A 21819-nucleotide genomic window follows, 5' to 3' on the forward strand; every position below is an offset into this window, starting at 1 on the left:
TTTTCATAGTCATCTCCGAATATTTGCCATCTCGGAATATTTTCGATTTCATTTTTCTATGATATGTCTTTCTATATGAAAATTGGTTATTTACGATGTACGATGATCCCTGTTAAGCATCCATGGCTGAATGGTTAAAGCGCCCAACTCATAATTGGTAAATTTGCGGGTTCAATTCCTGCTGGATGCACACGAACGGGAACATTCCATAAGTCTATTGGAACTGGCTCTCTATCCATGGAATCTCATCCATCATCCATACATAACGAATTGGTATGGTATATTCATACCATAACATAAGAACAATAAGAACTCGAATTCTTATCGATACTGGAACTCAGAGCATAGGAGGGAAAGTCGATTTATGGATGGAATCAAATACGCAGTATTTACAGAAAAAAGTCTTCGTTTATTGGGAAAGAATCAATATACTTTTAATGTCGAATCGGGATTCACTAAGACAGAAATAAAGCATTGGGTCGAACTCTTCTTTGGTGTTAAGGTGGTAGCTGTGAATAGCCATCGACTACCTGGAAAAGGTAGAAGAATAGGACCTATTCTGGGCCATACAATGCATTACAGACGTATGATCATTACCCTTCAACCGGGTTATTCTATTCCACTTCTAGATAGAGAAAAAAACTAAAGGAGAATACTTAATAATACGGCGAAACATTTATACAAAACACCTATCCCGAGCACACGCAAGGGAACCGTAGACAGGCAAGTGAAATCCAATCCACGAAATAATTTGATCCATGGACGGCACCGTTGTGGTAAAGGTCGTAATTCCAGAGGAATCATTACCGCAAGGCATAGAGGGGGAGGTCATAAGCGCCTATACCGTAAAATAGATTTTCGACGGAATCAAAAAGACATATCTGGTAGAATCGTAACCATAGAATACGACCCTAATCGAAATGCATACATTTGTCTCATACACTATGGGGATGGTGAGAAGAGATATATTTTACATCCCAGAGGGGCTATAATTGGAGATACTATTGTTTCTGGTACAAAAGTTCCTATATCAATGGGAAATGCCCTACCTTTGAGTGCGGTTTGAACTATTGATTTACGTAATTGGAAGTAACCAATTAGGTTTACGACGAAACCTAGAAATCGATCACTGATCCAATTTGACTACCTCTACGGGATAGACCTCAACAGAAAACTGTTGAGTAACGGCAGCAAGTGATTGAGTTCAGTAGTTCCTCATAGAAAATTATTGGCTCTAGAGATATGGTAATATGGAGAAGACAAAATTGTTTGAAGCACGCACAGAACCGGAAGCGCCCCTTGTTTCAAAGAGAGGAGGACGGGTTATTCACATTTAATTTGATGGTCAGAGGCAAATTGAAAGCTAAGCAGTGGTAATTAAGACCCCCGGGGGAAAATAGGGATGTCTCCTACGTTACCCATAATATGTGGAAGTATCGACGTAATTTCATAGAGTCATTCGATCTGAATGCTACATGAAGAACATAAGCCAGATGACGGAACGCAGAGACCTAGGATGTAGAAGATCATAACATGAGCGATTCGGCAGATTTGGATTCCTTTCCTATATATCCACTCATGTGGTACTTCATCATATGATTCATATAAGATCCATCTGTCTAGAGATCGTCATATACATCTAGAAAGCCGTATGCTTTGGAAGAAGCTTGTACAGTTTGGGAAGGGGTTTTTTGAGAGAAAAGAAGAATCTACTTCAACCGATATGCCCTTAGGCACGGCCATGCATAACATAGAAATCACACGTGGAAGGGGTGGGCAATTAGCTAGAGCAGCAGGTGCTGTAGCGAAACTCATTGCAAAAGAGGGTAAATCGGCCACTTTAAGATTACCATCTGGGGAGGTCCGTTTAGTATCCCAAAACTGCTTAGCAACAGTCGGACAAGTGGGTAATGTTGGGGTGAACCAAAAAAGTTTGGGTAGAGCCGGATCTAAGTGTTGGCTAGGTAAACGCCCCGTAGTAAGAGGGGTAGTTATGAACCCTGTGGACCACCCCCATGGGGGCGGTGAAGGGAAAGCTCCCATTGGTAGAAAAAAACCCACAACCCCTTGGGGTTATCCTGCGCTTGGAAGAAGAACTAGGAAAAGGAAAAAATATAGCGATAGTTTTATTCTTCGTCGCCGTAAGTAAATACGTAACTAGGAATATGGAAAATTGCATTTTTGGAATTTGCAATAATGCGATGGGCGAACGACGGGAATTGAACCCGCGCATGGTGGATTCACAATCCACTGCCTTGATCCACTTGGCTACATCCGCCCCTTATCCAGCTAAAGGATTTTTTTCTTTTTTCCATTGATCATTATTCTATTTATTCTGACCTCCGTACTTCGATCGAGATATTGGACATAGAATGCCACTCTTTAAAAAGGAAAAAAGGAGTAATCAGCTGTGACACGAAAAAAAACGAATCCTTTTGTAGCTCATCATTTATTGGCAAAGATAGAAAAGGTCAATATGAAGGAGGAGAAAGAAACAATAGTAACGTGGTCCCGGGCATCTAGCATTCTACCCACAATGGTTGGCCATACAATCGCGATTCATAATGGAAAGGAACATATACCTATTTACATAACAAATCCTATGGTAGGTCGCAAATTGGGGGAATTCGTGCCTACTCGGCATTTCACGAGTTATGAAAATGCAAGAAAGGATACTAAATCTCGTCGTTAACTGAATTCTGAATAGAAAGATTAAGAAGAAAAAAAGATTCAAAATAAAGTAAAGGTAGGCGGGGAATAACCTTATTTATGACAAGTTTCAAACTAGTAAAGTATATCCCTAGGATAAAGAAGAAGAAAAGTGGGCTAAGGAAACTCGCAAGGAAAGTTCCAACCGATCGTCTACTTAAGTTCGAGAGAGTTTTCAAAGCACAAAAACGTATCCCTATGTCTGTTTTCAAAGCACAAAGAGTTCTTGACGAGATTCGCTGGCGTTACTACGAGGAAACTGTTATGATACTGAACCTCATGCCCTATCGAGCATCTTATCCCATCTTAAAGTTGGTTTATTCGGCAGCCGCAAATGCTACTCATTATAGGGATTTCGACAAAGCGAATTTATTTATTACTAAAGCCGAAGTCAGTAGGAGTACTATTATGAAGAAATTCAGACCTCGAGCTCGAGGACGTAGTTTCCCCATAAAAAAAAGCATGTGTCATATAACAATTGTACTAAATATAGTAAAGAAATCTAAATAACCTTTAGATCCATCTAAGATTTCGATTCCCAGTAAAAAAAATATAGAATAGAAAAATATGGGACAAAAAATAAATCCACTCGGTTTCAGACTTGGTACAACCCAAAAACACCATTCCTTTTGGTTCGCACAACCAAAAAATTATTCTGAAGGTCTACAGGAAGATAAAAAAATAAGGGATTGTATCAAGAACTATATACAAAAGAATAGGAAAAAGGGCTCGAATAGAAAAATAGAATCAGACTCAAGTTCCGAAGTAATTACACATAATAGAAAAATGGACTCAGGTTCAAGTTCCGAAGTAATTACACATATAGAAATCCAAAAAGAAATCGATACGATCCACGTCATAATCCATATTGGATTCCCAAATTTATTAAAGAAAAAAGGAGCAATCGAAGAATTAGAGAAAGATCTACAAAAGGAAATTAACTCTGTAAACCAGAGATTTAATATTTCTATCGAAAAAGTTAAAGAACCTTATAGACAGCCTAACATTCTTGCAGAATATATAGCTTTCCAATTAAAAAATAGAGTTTCATTCCGAAAGGCAATGAAAAAAGCCATTGAATTAACTAAAAAAGCAGATATAAGGGGAGTAAAAGTAAAAATTGCGGGTCGTCTCGGAGGAAAAGAAATTGCACGCGCCGAATCTATTAAAAAGGGTAGACTTCCCCTCCAAACAATTCGCGCTAAAATTGATTATTGCTGCTATCCAATTCGGACTATCTATGGAGTATTAGGTGTAAAAATTTGGATATTCGTAGACGAAGAATAAGTAATCTTGTCTTCGGATTCTGTCCATTGATAGAATAAAAAATGACAAGAGACTTTTTTCCTGAAATCCCTGCAAAAGAAGAAATTATACCTCTTTCTATAAGATTTAATGAAAATTGATAAATCATTTAATATAATTGCTATGCTTAGTGTGTGACTCGTTATTTTTTTCTTTTTTTTAAGAAAAAAACTTAGTAATTATAGAAAATTAACTAATAACCAACCTATTGCTTCGTATTGTCGAGATCCTAACTAAGAAACAGTCACTATATGAATAAATACCTCTATCATAACATAAATGAGTAGATGTGTCATATAGTTGTAGCAACTGCAATTTTTTCTCTAAAAAAGAAAAGGGATTCTAGGTTGTGAAGCAAAACTAAAGGGATGTGGATAAAGGGAGGGATGATAGAAAGAAGGAAGAGGAAATAAATAAGATATAGGATTCCACTATGTATGGTCTATGAATTACATCATAAAAGGCAATGTGATAAAGCATCAATATAATAAAAATAATAGAGAATTAAAAATTGTAACTTGAAACAAGAACTACAAATTTAAAGCAATAATAAAGAGCCGCCCGGGTTAATAAAACTGAGAAAATTAACTCGGAAAGAAATTTTTTGGAAGCTCCGTTGCGGGATTCAGACCTAACCATTCAAGGAGAAGCAGTGGGAACGACAGAACCTATGATTCCATAGGATTTTATTGAAAAGAATCCTAACACTTCATTGGGTGGGATGGCGGAACAAACCAAAAAAATTGTCTTATTTGGTAAGTTTATAAATTAACAAATAAGACAGGAAAGAGTAAATATTCGCCCGCGAAATTCTTATTGAATTAGAATACTTTACCGCGATTCAATAAGAGTAAAAATAAGGATTTTTTTAAGAAGGATTACATTATCTATAAATATAGAATTTAGATAAATATACACACACATCTGGATATATTCTAGATCTTCTTTTTTGACTATATATTATATTTTTCTGTTTTAACAAATTCAATATAAAAAAAACCGAACTTTTTCTATTATCTATTAATGTGTATCTATCCGTACCGTAATATTTTGGAATATTATGAATTAGAGAAATTTACATGCTTTCTGATTCCATTCGCGAGGAGCTGGATGAGAAGAAACTCTCATGTCCAGTTTTGCAGTAGAGATGGAACTAAGAAAGAGAACCATCGACTATAACCCCAAAAGAACCAGATTTCGCAAACAACATAGAGGAAGAATGAAAGGAAAATCCTGCCGAGGCAATCGTATTTGTTTTGGTAGATATGCTCTTCAAGCACTTGAACCCGCTTGGATCACGGCGAGACAGATAGAAGCAGGACGAAGAGCAATAACACGATATGCACGTCGTGGTGGAAAAATATGGGTACGTATATTTCCCGACAAACCGGTTACACTAAGACCCACGGAAACACGTATGGGCTCGGGAAAGGGGTCCCCCGAATATTGGGTATCCGTTGTTAAACCTGGTCGTATACTTTATGAAATGGGGGGAGTATCTGAAACTGTAGCTAGAGCAGCTATCTCCATAGCTGCCAGTAAAATGCCCATACGAAGTCAATTTATTCGATTAGAGATATAGAACCCTAAAAGGGGTATGGAAGATAAAAAAAAATGCTCGGTTTTTCTTTCTGGAAAGACAATATTTCTTTCATCCTTTTGCATTGAAATAACAAATTGAAATCAAAATAATATGATTCAACCTCAGACCCTTTTAAATGTAGCAGATAATAGTGGAGCTCGAAAATTGATGTGTATTCGAGTCATAGGAGCTGCTGGTAATCAGCGATATGCTCGTATTGGTGATGTTATTGTTGCTGTAATCAAAGACGCATTGCCCCAAATGCCTCTAGAAAGATCCGAAGTAATTCGAGCTGTAATTGTACGTACATGTAAAGAGTTCAAATGCGAAGACGGTATAATAATCCGCTATGATGACAATGCTGCGGTTATAATTGATCAAAAAGGCAATCCAAAAGGAACTCGAGTTTTTGGCGCGATTGCCGAGGAATTGAGAGAATTGAATTTTACCAAAATAGTTTCATTAGCTCCTGAAGTATTATAAATACTAGTAGGCGAAATTGAGACCAAAGAATTAATTTAGTAGATTGTGTTTTACGTATATGTTTTAAAATCCAAAATGAAAAAAAAAAAAAGAAAACATGTTGATTATAGAAAAATTAGGAGGAACCTAGAATTAGAGTCTTATGGGCAAGGACACTATTGCTGATTTACTAACCTCTATAAGAAATGCGGACATGAATAAAAAAGGAACAGTTCGAGTAGTATCTACAAATATTACCGAAAACATTGTTAAAATACTTCTACGAGAGGGTTTTATTGAAAGTGTTCGGAAACATCAGGAACGTAACAGATATTTCTTGGTTTCAACTTTGCGACATCAAAAGAGAAAGACTATAAAAGGAATATATAGAACAAGAACCTTTTTAAAGCGTATCAGCCGACCCGGCTTACGAATTTATACCAACTATCAAGGAATTCCTAAAGTTTTGGGTGGAATGGGAATTGCTATTCTTTCTACTTCTCGAGGAATAATGACAGATCGAGAAGCTCGACTAAACAGAATTGGGGGAGAAGTCTTATGTTATATATGGTAATCGCCCCGCCTATAGTGCTCGAATTCTATCTCGCCCTTCCTATTTTTAAAATAAAAATAGAAAAATAGGAGAAAAAAAATATGACAGAAAAAAAAAATAGGAGAGAAAAAAAAAACCCGAGAGAAGCAAAAGTAACTTTCGAAGGTTTAGTTACGGAAGCCCTACCCAATGGAATGTTCCGCGTTCGGCTAGAGAATGACACCATCATCCTAGGCTATATTTCAGGAAAGATACGGTCTAGTTCTATACGAATACTGATGGGGGATAGGGTCAAAATTGAAGTAAGTCGTTATGATTCAAGCAAGGGACGTATAATTTATAGACTTCCCCATAAGGATTCGAAGCGTATCGAAGACTCGAAGGATAGCGAAGATTTGAAGGATAGCGAAGATTTGAAGGATACCAAAGATTCAAAGGATTAGGTTTTTCTTTTTTTTTCTAGGGTAATAAATTCTAAGTTCTAAAATTCAAGCGAAGAGACTTATTTTTTCCAAAAGATTAGATTCATAGTTTAAAAAAGGATACGGAAATATGAAAATAAGAGCTTCCGTTCGTAAAATTTGTACAAAATGTCGACTGATTCGTAGGCGTGGACGAATTAGAGTCATTTGCTCTAATCCGAAGCATAAACAAAGACAGGGGTAATCTTTCGAAAAAGAACTTTACTTTCTAAAAAGTAAAAAAAAGTACCCGCGGAAATGTTCCAATTCCAAATAAAATAATTTCATTTAAAATAATTAAAGTAAAGGGTTTATTTTACCCTGAAACGGATATCTTTGTATCTTTTTTTCTTTTTTTTATTTCTAACTCATATTTATGAGATAATAAAATATGGCAAAAGCTATACCAAAAATTGGTTCACGTAAGAAAGTGCGTATTGGTTTACGTAGGAATGCACGTTTTAGTTTACGGAAGAGTGCACGTAGAATAACAAAAGGGGTTATTCATGTTCAAGCTAGTTTCAACAATACCATTATAACTGTTACAGACCCACAAGGTCGGGTGGTTTTTTGGTCCTCGGCCGGTACTTGTGGATTCAAAAGCTCAAGAAAAGCATCACCCTATGCTGGTCAAAGAACAGCAGTAGATGCTATTCGTACAGTAGGTTTGCAACGAGCAGAAGTTATGGTAAAGGGCGCTGGTAGTGGAAGAGATGCCGCATTACGAGCCATTGCTAAAAGTGGTGTGCGATTAAGTTGTATACGCGATGTAACACCTATGCCGCATAATGGATGTCGACCGCCTAAAAAAAGACGTCTGTAAAAGAATTAACCCGCTTTCAACTTTCATTTCAAGAGAAATAAACGATTCAATGATAAAATAATAATACTAGTCTATTATGGTTCGAGAGGAGGTAGCAGGATCCACTCAAACACTACAGTGGAAGTGTGTTGAATCAAGAGTAGATAGTAAGCGCCTTTATTATGGTCGTTTCATTCTGTCCCCGCTTAGAAAAGGTCAAGCGGACACCGTCGGTATTGCCTTGCGAAGAGCTTTACTTGGAGAAATAGAAGGAACATGTATCACACGTGCAAAATTTGGGAGCGTGCCGCACGAGTATTCTACAATAGCAGGTATTGAAGAATCCGTACAAGAAATTTTACTAAATTTGAAAGAAATTGTATTGAGAAGTAATCTCTATGGAGTTAGAGACGCATCCATTTGCGTCAAAGGTCCTAGATACATAACTGCTCAAGATATCATCTTACCGCCTTCCGTAGAAATCGTTGATACGGCACAACCTATAGCTAACTTGACAGAGCCCATTGATTTCTGTATTGATTTACAGATCAAGAGAGATCGTGGATATCAGACAGAACTCAGAAAGAACTATCAAGATGGAAGTTATCCTATAGATGCTGTATCCATGCCTGTTCGAAATGTGAATTATAGTATTTTTTCTTGTGGGAATGGAAATGAAAAACACGAGATACTTTTTCTAGAAATATGGACTAATGGAAGTTTAACCCCTAAGGAAGCACTTTATGAGGCTTCTCGTAATTTGATTGATTTATTTCTTCCTTTTCTACACGCGGAGGAAGAGGGCGCTAGTTTCGAAGAAAATAAAAACAGGTTTACTCCACCCCTTTTTACTTTTCAAAAAAGATTAACTAATCTAAAGAAAAACAAAAAAGGAATTCCATTGAATTGTATTTTTATTGATCAATTAGAATTGACTTCTAGAACGTATAATTGTCTAAAAAGGGCCAATATACATACACTATTGGACCTTTTGAGTAAGACTGAAGAAGATCTTCTGAGAATTGACAGTTTTCGTATGGAAGATAGAAAACATATATGGGACACTCTAGAGAAGCATCTCCCAATTGATTTACTTAAGAATAAACTCTCGTTTTAAATCCATTGCAATTTTTTTTCTTCTTCTTTTTCGAGTTAGAATAAAAAGAAAACAATTTAGCATCTTTGGTACAATCTATATTTTCGCGAAATGGATCATAATAAAATGGATTTTAGGTATCTAGGGAAGATTCACTTGGAAGTAACTATTTCCTAGATACCTATGGTACTTCACGGTTGAATGAATCAAAAAATATCTAAAAAAGACCTAAAGTTAATGATTTATCAATGGGTAATGTTGCTCCAATACCTAACCAAAGAGCTACTACAGTACCGATTAAAAAAACGGTCGTAGCTACTGGGCGGCGAAATGGATTTTGGAATTTATTGACATTCTCTAGAAAAGGTACTGTCAATAAGCCTGTTGGCACAGAAACCATTAAAAGAACGCCCAATAACTTATTGGGTACCGTACGGAGTATTTGAAACACGGGAAAGAAGTACCACTCGGGTAATATTTCCAGAGGAGTTGCAAACGGATCTGCCGGTTCACCAATCATTGATGGCTCGAGAACCGCTAAACCTACATTACATGCAATAGTACCTAGAATTACTACTGGAAAAATATATAAAAGATCGTTGGGCCATGCGGGTTCCCCGTAATAATTATGTCCCATCCCTTTAGCTAATTTAGCTCTTAATACAGGATCATTTAAGTCTGGTTTCTTTGTTATTGGGATAGGTGAACTCTTTAGGATCCATCCCCCAAAGGAACCGGACATGAGAATTTATCATCATCCGGCTCGAGCAAGAGTGAAAGAAATAAGACCGCGGAAGATCCTTAATAGAATTAAGGTTTATAATGACTCAATGACTCTAGGCAAGAAAAGCTTTATCAGATTCTCTTTTCCGAAGTTGCACCTACAACTACTCATTGAAAATAATCCTATTCTTATGGGTAAATGCTCAATATCCAAGTGGGCTTACAAATTTGATCATGATCAATTGCTTTGTGGATTGTCTCATGTCTCTTGATTAGTTGGTATTTATCCCCTCAATATCGCAAGTTTCTTACCTCCAAACAAAATATTTACTTGTTACTAATAAAAAATCAAAAAGTTTAGCCTACATTCTTCCTTAGATCCCTTCTTTTACTCCGATAGTATTGCGGATCACAATCGATGCAAAGAAAATGAATGCATTTCCATACTATAATAAAAAGGTAAGTGTAATAAATAGAGAACTGGATCATGTCACATGACTTATTCCATTTCTACTCTATGGGATCTTACGGAGCCTGTTCATGGATGACATGGTTGCGGTATGATCATAGAAGATATTCTCCTCAAGTGAACCAGCCTATCCTTCCTAGGTAGGGGACTTACATGTTGATTGGATGCGGAGACACCTTTGGTTGTGAATTCTAATGTGGCAGATCCAATTCTTTATCTGCATGGCCAAATCAATAATTCAAGTCACACACTCCCATAATCCGCCTTTTTTCTTTCGTAAAATTAACTTCAACTATTTGTATTGTATAAAAATACTTTGGAGTTGAAGAGAAGTATCCAAATGACATGTGTTATTTTACAATAACCCATGCTTGTAGCAATGAAATACCAAAACCTACCCGATATGATATATGATAATTATAATTCTCTATGATATGCCTTCCCTATAAAGGACCCGAAATACCTTGCTTACGTATCATTGGAAAGTGCATTAACATAAATACGGCAGTAAGCAGAGGCAGTACAAAGGTATGTAAACTATAAAAACGAGTCAAAGTGGATTGGCCCACACTAGCACTTCCGCGTAATAACTCCACTAAAGGCGATCCTATTACCGGAATGGCGTCAGGTACACCTGTCACAATTTTGACTGCCCAATAGCCAATTTGATCCCAAGGCAAAGAATAACCAGTTACACCAAATGATGCAGTCAAAACAGCCAAAACCACACCTGTGACCCAAGTTAATTCGCGGGGTTTTTTAAATCCCCCTGTGAGATACACACGAAATACATGCAGGATCATCATTAAAACCATCATACTTGCTGACCATCGATGAACTGATCGGATTAACCAACCAAAGTTGGCCTCGGTCATTATGTATTGAACCGAGGAAAAAGCCTCTGTAACGGTTGGTCGGTAGTAAAAAGTCATAGCAAAACCGGTAGCGACTTGTACTAGAAAACAAGTAAGTGTAATTCCCCCTAAACAATAAAATATGTTGACATGGGGAGGAACATATTTACTAGTTATATCATCTGCAATTGCCTGAATCTCAAGACGTTCCTCAAACCAATCATATACTTTATTGAGATAGGTAACTAACCCGAGTCCCCCTCTAAGAGCCGTATATGAAAATTTCATCTCGTACGGCTCAAGCAGAAACACAAAAATTTTCAACGAATATTAGAAAAAAGGTTCAAAACTTCATCAGCCACTGAATTGGGTCGATTTGCCTTGAAGATATCAAATAAGAAAAATCCGGAATATCTTCTTTGTGATGATAATGCCAAAAAATCTCAAGTTGGCGCGTCTTTCTTTCTTCCTTTCCCTTATGTTGGTCATTAGAGGCTTCTTGACTTTTCTCTTCCCTATAAAGGATTTGTTTTTTTATGCGTAATATAGAAATTATCTTGTTGAGATCCTATGAATCAGTTCAATTAAAACCTTAGATTCATACTAGAGCCACGATGATTTAGTCTCAAGCTAAACAAAAGGCAAGGGTTCTTCGAATAAGAACCGCTTGATAATCATTTATTGAATCAGTGTAATGACTCGACAAAATCGAGAGAAAAAAAGTTGTCTTTTGGGCAAACAAAATTGGAAGGAAGAAAATTTCTTTTTTATTTTTATTTAAGAACTACTTGAATTTTTCAGTCTGGTTGCGAGGTCTTAATAGTGAGTATGAATCATAGTTCCATTTTTTTTTGATCCACTCTATCTATTTCGTGTTCCAGATACTAGAATAAATAATATCTGACGAATTAGAATCATCTTGATAGAGATAACAGGCCCTTTCTATGTATTATCAATAGGATCAATTCTAACAAGTCACACACTCATATTCCAGAGATACCGAAACAAAAAAATTCCGCGGTCGAACTACCATAATATCTAGAAATGTAGATCTTAAACTAGAAAGGCTTTTTTGGATGGAAAAACTCTGACTTCCTAGTTTTAGTTAGTAGAAACCTAATTGGTTAAAATTCCGTCCAGTAAAACGGAAGAATTATAAATTTCTAAAATGATAGATAGGAATATAGCGAATAAAGCCATTGCGATCCCCATAAAAGGAGTAGTCCCCCAACCCGGGGCGACTTTCCCATATTCCGAATTCAAGGGTTTCAGTAAACTACCTGCACCAGTTCGTTTTGGCCTAGGTTTAGAACTATCTTCAACGGTTTGTGTAGCCATAAATTCTATTTAATCATTGGTGTTGACTTTGTATACTATTCCGTTGTAGTTGTAAATACACGATCTTTTCGTAGATCCATTGTAATCTTGAAATTCTATAAAAATGGAAACAGCAACTTTAGTCGCCATCTCCATATCTGGTTTACTTGTAAGCTTTACTGGGTATGCCTTATATACCGCGTTTGGGCAACCCTCTCAACAATTAAGAGATCCATTCGAAGAACACGGAGACTAATTTAAGTAAGAAGTCTCCCAGATAGGGGGACTTCTTACTTAAATGAAATTATTTTATTCTTTTAGTTGGAGTTGGTGGAACCTTAGGTGGTTCTCGGAAGAAGATAGCGAAAAAAATTATCCCTAAAGTCGAAACTAAAAGGAACGTATAAACCAATGCTTCCATAGATTCGATCCTGGTTTATTTACAATTATAACTTCCACACCTATTCATTTGTCATTTGGGATAATTTCCCATATAAAGAAAGAAAAAGAGTCAAAGAAAGGATGGGAGATGTTTCCCATGTCAAATCAAAAAAGAGAGGTGAAAGATACTATAACAATGTGTATCAAACTGCCTGTTTCCTTGTAGTTGGATCTCCCACTTTTTGGAATGTTCCAAATTCCACTTGAGCATCCAAATCTGGATCAATACCAGCAAAAACATCTCGGAACAATGTTCTAGCGCCATGCCAAATGTGTCCGAAAAAGAAGAGCAAAGCAAAGGTAGCATGACCAAAAGTGAACCAACCCCTTGGACTGCTGCGAAAAACACCATCAGATTTCAAAGTAGCCCGGTCTAATTCAAAAATTTCCCCTAATTGAGAACGCCTCGCATATTTTTTTACAGTAGCAGGATCAGAATAACTTACTCCATTAAGTTCGCCACCATAGAACTCCACCGTTACACCTACTTGTTCAACACTATATTTGGATTCTGCTCTTCTAAAAGGAACGTCTGCTCTAACAATTCCCTCCTCATCTACCAAAACAACCGGAAATGTTTCAAAAAAAGTAGGCATACGGCGTACAAAAAGCTCACGTCCTTCTTTATCTCTAAAGACGGGATGTCCTAACCATCCAACAGCTATTCCATCCCCATTGTCCATTGAGCCTGCTCTGAATAATCCCCCTTTTGCCGGATTATTACCAATATAATCATAAAAGGCTAATTTTTCGGGAATTTTAGACCAAGCTTCTGATAAACTAAGATTTTCGGCTAAACCATTGCTAACTCTTCGATATATTTCTTGCTGAAAGTATCCCTGATCCCACTGATAACGAGTAGGCCCAAATAATTCGATTGGGGTCGTTGCTGACCCATACCACATAGTTCCAGCAACTACGAAAGCTGCAAAAAAAACAGCAGCGATACTACTGGAAAGTACAGTTTCAATATTGCCCATACGTAATCCTTTATATAGACGTTGAGGCGGACGGACACTAAGATGGAATAAGCCCGCTAATATACCCAATGTACCCGCAGCAATATGATGAGAAGCTATTCCCCCCGGAACAAAAGGATCAAAACCTTCTGCACCCCACGCTGGATTTACAGCTTGTACTTTTCCAGTTAGTCCATAAGGATCGGATACCCATATCCCAGGACCATACAAACCCGTTACATGAAATGCCCCAAAGCCAAAGCAAGCCACCCCTGCAAGAAATAAATGAATTCCAAAGATCTTGGGCAAATCCAAAGAGGGTTTTCCCGTCCGCTCATCAGAGAATATTTCTAGGTCCCAATATACCCAATGCCAGATCGCTGCCAAGAAACACAAGCCAGAAAACACAATATGCGTACCTGCCACACCTTCATAACTCCAAATACCCGGATTTGTTACAGTTCCTCCTGAAATACTCCAACCACCCCACGAATCCGTTATTCCTAAACGAGTCATGAAGGGAATTACGAACATACCTTGTCTCCACATTGGATCCAGAACAGGATCAGAGGGATCAAAAACTGCTAATTCGTATAAAGCCATTGTAGCCAGCCCAACCAGAAACTAGAGCTGTGTGCATTATATGCACCGCAAGCAATCGACCCGGATCATTCAATACGACAGTATGAACACGATACCAAGGCAAACCCATGGAAATACCCCTTTAGCAAAGAAAAATAGACACGATGTCGCTTTATTTTATCGCATTGAAAAAGACTATCCATATCCTATGTACCTAACCCTTCTAGGGGATTCTGTGTCAGAAAGCGCGAATATTTATTTCATTCCATTAAAAATAAGAAGCCAATTCTGTTCATAAGAAGAAAGAGAAGCAGATCTATTCTATACTCGATAAGTGCCAATATGCAATGGGTAACTTGGCCAATTTGGAAAAAACGAAGAATAGATCGCTACCCCTCTTTGTTTAGCATTCAAATCACCCATTCCCTTTTCTTTATTCAATCTGTCTTACATTCCTTATATGTATAACCTTTCAATCTACGTATTAATAGAATCTATAATATTCATATAGAATAAGAATAAAAATTAAGACAATAAACTGCGGATTCTTTCTTTCTGTTCCATTCTTACGTTTCCATATTAAAGTGTGGTTTTCTTACTTAAATTTAATAATATTAATCTAATATGCCCATTGGTGTTCCAAAAGTACCTTACCGGATTCCTGGAGATGAAGAAGCGACTTGGGTTGACTTATACAATGTTATGTATCGAGAAAGGACACTTTTTTTAGGTCAAGAGATTCGTTGCGAGATCACGAATCATATTACAGGTCTCATGGTATATCTGAGTATAGAAGATGGAATTAGTGATATTTTTTTGTTTATAAACTCCCCAGGCGGGTGGCTAATCTCAGGAATGGCTATTTTTGATACGATGCAAACGGTGACACCAGATATATATACAATATGCCTCGGAATAGCCGCCTCCATGGCGTCCTTCATTCTGCTTGGAGGAGAACCCACCAAGCGTATAGCATTCCCTCACGCGAGGATTATGCTTCACCAACCTGCTAGTGCTTATTATCGGGCAAGGACACCAGAATTTTTACTAGAAGTAGAAGAGTTACACAAAGTTCGCGAAATGATCACAAGGGTTTATGCAGTAAGAACAGGCAAGCCTTTTTGGGTTGTATCCGAAGACATGGAAAGGGATGTTTTTATGTCAGCAGACGAAGCCAAAGCTTATGGACTTGTCGATATTGTAGGGGATGAAATGATTGACAAGCACTGCGATACTGATCCAGTGTGGTTTCCAGAAATGTTTAAGGATTGGTAGTGTCCGGATTTCTTGTAAAGTTATTTCACAGCTAAATTCGTGTTTTCCTCGATTTAATAGAAAATAGAAAGACTTCATGATGAGCAATCATCAGGTTAAGATGGATCTAAACCAATCCATTTTTTTCTATATACATACAACATGCCGACGGTTAAACAACTTATTAGAAACGCAAGACAGCCAATACGAAATGCTCGAAAAACGGCCGCGCTTAAAGGATGCCCTCAGCGTCGAGGAACATGTGCTAGGGTGTATGTGCGACTCGTTCAGATCATGACTTCAAACAAATATAAAAAAAATTGAAGTATCCATGATTAGTACCAATGAATAGGATATAGCTTCTCTATCCTAGATTTCTATGGTATATGGAATTTATGGTTTCCTTTGGTGCAAATCCAATTATCTAAATTGGAAATAAGAAGCAATTCTCCCATTGGTAGCAAATGGTTATCCATTAAGCGGAGGAAATAGTAATAAAAAGAAAAAGGCTTATGCTCCTTTATCTTAAAAGAACGGACTAACAGGGTCAGCTACTTAGCCAACTTTCATAATTAAATACCGTCACTGTATGGATAACTCTTATTGTGAAAAGAGCTATTTACTCTATAATGGATAGGTAGAGCCAAAGAATGTGGACTATACAAGTTCGCAATACCTTTTGATGAAAGAAAGGGCTCCGGTGTATAGAGAGGGCCTCACCGTTTAAAAGGGAACCATAGAAACGATGGAACCCACTATTTTTTTTAGTATTATTAGAATGAATTTGTTATTTCGTATAGAAATAACTGAACGGAGTGGAATAAAAAATCGTGGTTGGGAAGGTTACTATAGCAAAAGCCATTGGAATTAATATTTTATATATCGGAATAATTAGTTTTGTTATTAATGAGAAAAAGGGTGGCTAAAAGAAGAGAAATCATTAGTTATTCATTAAGGTTAATTTGATTCAATGACCAGAGTTCCGCGAGGATATATAGCCCGGAGACGACGAACAAAAATGCGTTCATTTGCCTCAAACTTTAGAGGGGCTCATTTAAGACTTAATCGAATGATTACCCAACAGGTAAAAAGAGCTTTTGTTTCCTCTCATCGAGATAGAGGTAGGCAAAAGAGGGATTTTCGTCGTTTGTGGATCACTCGGATAAACGCAGCAACGCGGGTATATAAAGTATTCGATAGTTATAGTAAATTAATACACAACCTGTACAAGAAGAAATTGATTCTTAATCGTAAAATGCTTGCACAAGTAGCTGTATCAAATCCAAATAATCTTTACACGATTTCCAATAAAATAAAGATCATCAATTAAAGGTATAAATAAAGTAATATACTGGAATAATAAAAGATGAATTCCCGGAGAGGGAACTCCGGGAAGATACAATAAATTAAGATTAAGTGGTAGGAATCAACGAGCTGGATTACTTTCTTTATAATATATATAGGTCTGGCCCTTTCGAATTCGAATAAAACATCAACAATCGGAACTTAAGTTCCGGTTGTTGTTTCTTAAATTTTGGTTGTTGTTTCTTAAGTTTCGATTGGAATTGTACTTTTGCGTTAATTGAGGAATATGTCTATTTTTTCTGGGTCTAGAACCTGTAATTATTGAAATTGACTGGGCTTGAAATTGCTTTTCGTTCTCATAGTTACGAAACGGTAAGAAAGATAAAATACGAGCCTGTTTTATAGCAAGAGTAATTAATCGTTGTTGTTTCAAGGTTAATCTATTTATTCGTCTCGATAATATTTTTCCTTGTTCACTAATAAATCTATTAATTAAACTCATGTTTCTATAATCAATTCGATCTCCCGGGCCAATCCGGGGACGCCTACGAAAAGGTTGTTTAGATTTACGAAAAGGTTGCTTGAATTTACGAAAAGTTTGCTTGGATTTACGAAAGGGTTGCTTGGATTTATTAAAAGTTTGCTTGGATTTACTAAAGGGTTGCTTAGATTTAAGAAAAGGTTGTTTAGATGTATACATGATTTATTCCTTATTTAAAATTTGAAAATTTGAAAATTCACTTCTTTATTTTATTAATTTAGGATCCAGAAGAAGTAGTTTTTCTTTGATCCATATCTTATTTGATTCATATTATAGTATATGAATACCCTCTATACATATGAAATAATATCTACCGGAAATCAGATGAGTTGATTTGTATTTTGTATTCTATACTATGTTTTCTTTATATATTAAATATGAAGTTCTTACTCTTTCTGTTGTTTGGAAAGATCAAACACACGATGTTCCTATTTCTTTATTTCGTGATGAGTCGTATGCTTGCGACAATAACGACAAAATTTTTTGAATTCTAATTGTCCGGGTGTATTGTGGCGATTCTTTTGAGTACTATATCTAGAAATCCCCGTCGATTCCTCATTGGCACCTTTTCGAACACAACTGATGCATTCCAAAATAACTCTGATTCTAACATCTTTTCCCTTGGCCATGAACCTCCTTTTCTTTTTGGATTGACTTAACTTAATTCTTCTACTTATTCTTTTATTCTTCTATTTTGAATCCGAAGAAGAAGAATAAAATTCATTAGAATAATTTTTTTTTATTCTTTAATTAAGTAATAAAAAATAGAGAAATAATTAAAGAATACAATCCTTGTCGAATTAGCAAAGATTTTGGTTCGAAATCCTTTCATTTAATTAGCCAGCCCCGCCTTTTCTATGCTCTGATTTCTGAGGCCTTATTTAGCTTGGGTACCCCTTTAAATTGAATTTCTATTTTCAAAAATGGGGTTTACCAAATTTTTAATGACTCTGAGGTTCAACCCAATCCATCTTTTCTTTCTTTTTCCTTCCGATACTAAAAAAAGATTGAAAAGGATCAAATTTTGTCATATCACGAAGAAATCTATCCCTCCCATAGCAATAACTAGAATTAAAAAAAAGGGAATGACAAAGCATCTGGGAATAAACGATTAATTTCTATCAATAAACCTGCTAAAGCACCAAACCATAGAGTACTTAGCACGGGTGCTACAGAGAGATATGTTTTTATATCCCGCATTGAAAATCCTCCTTCCTTGTTGGAATACATATATGATCATAAACTCTTGCCCAAGATTGTTATGCTATATATAAAATGAACCATATCGACGAAATTTTCCTATCCCTAAAAAAGAAAAAGATGACCCCTTCTTCCTATATATTACCAAGGAAAAGTAATCCTTCTTTTATAGGCGAAATTATATTGGATTTTATATGTATATAATTCCTTAATTATATGAGACCAAAAAGAAGAAATGACACGAGGGTTCTATATATAGATAGAGAAAGAAAGAAGAAGAAAATTATGATGTGGAAAAGAAGACAGGAATTGTGTACAATGGCATTGTACAACAATTTAATTTGGAAAAGGGATGTAGCGCAGCTTGGTAGCGCGTTTGTTTTGGGTACAAAATGTCACAGGTTCAAATCCTGTCATCCCTACCTATTACTTCTTTCTTCTTTATAGGCAGTAGCGACGAGATCAATTAAAGTAAAGTGGGTATAACTTGAATTTGTGGAGACTATACGTACGTGAGATACATTAGGAATAGAAAAAGATTTTCTTTTTGAATGAATGAAAGCGCTCTTAGTTCAGTTCGGTAGAACGCGGGTCTCCAAAACCCGATGTCGTAGGTTCAAATCCTACAGAGCGTGATTCCATCTATTTTATGTCGAAGCAGAGTAAAATAACTTAACAAAATTGAATTGTAACTCCAATTTCAATTTGACCTCCTCTCTGGTCTGGAGGAGGTCAATCAAAAAAAAAAAATGACTCAATCAAAGATCCAACTGATCCCCACGCCTGTATTGCAAATACGCAGTCACGAATAATCCCGCTAAAGTAATAGGAATTAGGCCTAAGACGATTCCAAATAGAAAAACTTCAATCATTTCGATTTGTTCGAGGGGATAAAAAAAGAGGTACGATCTATCCCTAAATAGTACTCTAAATTATCCACGAATCTCAATGACCAAGAAAAGAATTCCTAATTAGTCTGGAAAAGAGTCGTAGAATGCCAGGAATCCCAAAGAAAGATTTTTCTTTTCTGAATTATAATTATTCAGTCAATTCAAATAAGGCGTATCTTGTTCAAGCCAATAAATAGAGCTGGGGTTATAGTTAAAGCAGCCAGTAGAAAACCAAAATAACTAGTTAAAGTAAGCATGAAAGAGTTAAATTCCATTTATTTTTTTTTACTACACTACATATGTTGGTAAAGCATTTACCTAAGTTATGGAAAATTCATAATTCATCAGTTATTTTAGATAATACTAAAAAACAAGATAGAGTAAGATACAGAAGTGTAAAAGAAAGTGGATTCATCAGATGATACATGAGTCCCTAATTCCGAATCAAGAGATTTGTTGTGGAATTTGTCAATTGAGTAAAGTAATAATATTAAGAACTAGATCATCTAACCCCATTGAATGAAAAAAAGAAATTCAATTTTCAGGGAAATTTTTGAATAAGAGATAAATAAACAATTGAATTTGAAAAAAAAAACTTCTTTCTATTTTGGATAATTTCTTTTTCAATAGGACCCTCTTTTTGGAGTGAACGATCGAATATTCCCCTATTCCTTCTTATTTTAACTGATTGTATTCCATATGGAATAAGAGGAGAACAAAAGCATTCCACGACCTGCCAAGGGGCTGTTAAAAAAAAAAAAAAAAGAAAGCTCTTCCTTGAATTTACTTTATTTTTATTCCTTTTTCGAACTCCAACCAAAGTAGATTCGAAGACGAGTCACTTCAATTATCCTTTTAAGTTCTATTCTATCTTCTGTCTTTCCCTATTTCATCTCGTAAAGTTCCGCGCTCGCAGTTTGGTCAAGAAAGTTAGACCTAATCCAACAAACAATACAAGGATGAATTACGAATTATGAAAGGATAGATTTCACATATACTTGTCCTTGTATTGTGTCAGTATGAGAATATCCTTCCTAAATTATTTATCCAAACCTATTGATCATTAACTTAGATTTTCCCAAGATTTTGGCTGCTATTCCGAATTACTCTATTATTCCGAAGCCAATGAAAAGTAAGTAGAACCTACAAAAATGGGGTTTTCTATTGATGCCTTGAATAACATATAGCTTACCTATAGACAAAAAAAAAAATAAAAAAGTAATTATGTTTCGGAACCAGGCAAAACCAGATTGCTGTGCCATAGGAAGGATAGCTATACTAATTCGGTATACTCAAAATACACCTTTGGTACAAAATTGACAATCTCACAAGGATGAAATATCAGTAATTTTCTATTTACTGGTCGATCCCATCTTTTACGGAATCAATTCCTTTTTTGAATGTACAAAAATTTTGGGAGTTCAGCATGTCTGGAAGCACGGGAGAACGTTCTTTTGCTGATATTATTACCAGTATTCGATACTGGGTTATTCATAGCATTACTATACCTTCCCTATTCATTGCGGGTTGGTTATTTGTCAGTACGGGTTTAGCTTATGACGTGTTTGGAAGTCCTAGGCCAAACGAGTATTTCACGGAAAGCCGACAAGGAATTCCGTTAATAACCGACCGTTTTGATTCTTTAGAACAACTCGATGAATTTAGTAGATCCTTTTAGGAGGCCCCAATGACCATAGATCGAACCTATCCTATTTTTACAGTGCGATGGCTGGCTATTCACGGACTAGCTGTACCTACTGTTTTTTTCTTGGGATCAATATCAGCAATGCAGTTCATCCAACGATAAAACAAATTCCAACTATAGAACTATGACACAATCAAACCCGAATGAACAAAATGTTGAATTGAATCGTACCAGTCTATACTGGGGTTTATTACTCATTTTTGTACTTGCTGTTTTATTTTCCAATTACTTCTTCAATTGAGAGAAAGAAAGAGACTAATAAGAATTCTCTTATCCCATTTGGAAGGATACCATCCTTATAACTACCCATGACTGTTTTTGTCTCTAGCATGACCAATTGATAAAATGTGGAGGAAAGTAGGGGAAATGGCCGATACTACTGGAAGAATTCCTCTTTGGCTGATAGGTACTGTAGCTGGTATTGCTGTGATTGGTTTAGTAGGTGTTTTCTTTTATGGTTCATATTCTGGATTGGGTTCATCTCTATAGTAATCGGAGGGACCAGATTGTAAACATGAAAAAGTAGGAGCTTAGCGGGTCCTTACCCCCCTTTATCTGATTAGAGCGGAAAGGACCCGCGGAATTTTTATTTTACTCTTATAACGCGAA

General features: G+C 36.3%; 2 non-coding genes across 2 annotated transcripts; both read left to right on the plus strand.

The window, feature by feature from the left end:
• Window positions 1-18963: 18963 nt before the first annotated feature.
• On the plus strand, window positions 18964-19037 carry TRNAP-UGG (transfer RNA proline (anticodon UGG)). The gene has a single exon. It is a non-coding gene; the product is annotated as a tRNA-Pro (tRNA).
• Window positions 19038-19176: 139 nt separating this feature from the next.
• On the plus strand, window positions 19177-19250 carry TRNAW-CCA (transfer RNA tryptophan (anticodon CCA)). The gene has a single exon. It is a non-coding gene; the product is annotated as a tRNA-Trp (tRNA).
• The last annotated feature ends 2569 nt before the right edge of the window (window positions 19251-21819 follow it).

The sequence above is a fragment of the Triticum urartu genome, unplaced genomic scaffold, assembly GCF_056163025.1.
Source record: "Triticum urartu cultivar PI428250 unplaced genomic scaffold, HENAU_Tu73 scaffold2, whole genome shotgun sequence".
Classification (NCBI taxonomy): domain Eukaryota; kingdom Viridiplantae; phylum Streptophyta; class Magnoliopsida; order Poales; family Poaceae; genus Triticum; species Triticum urartu.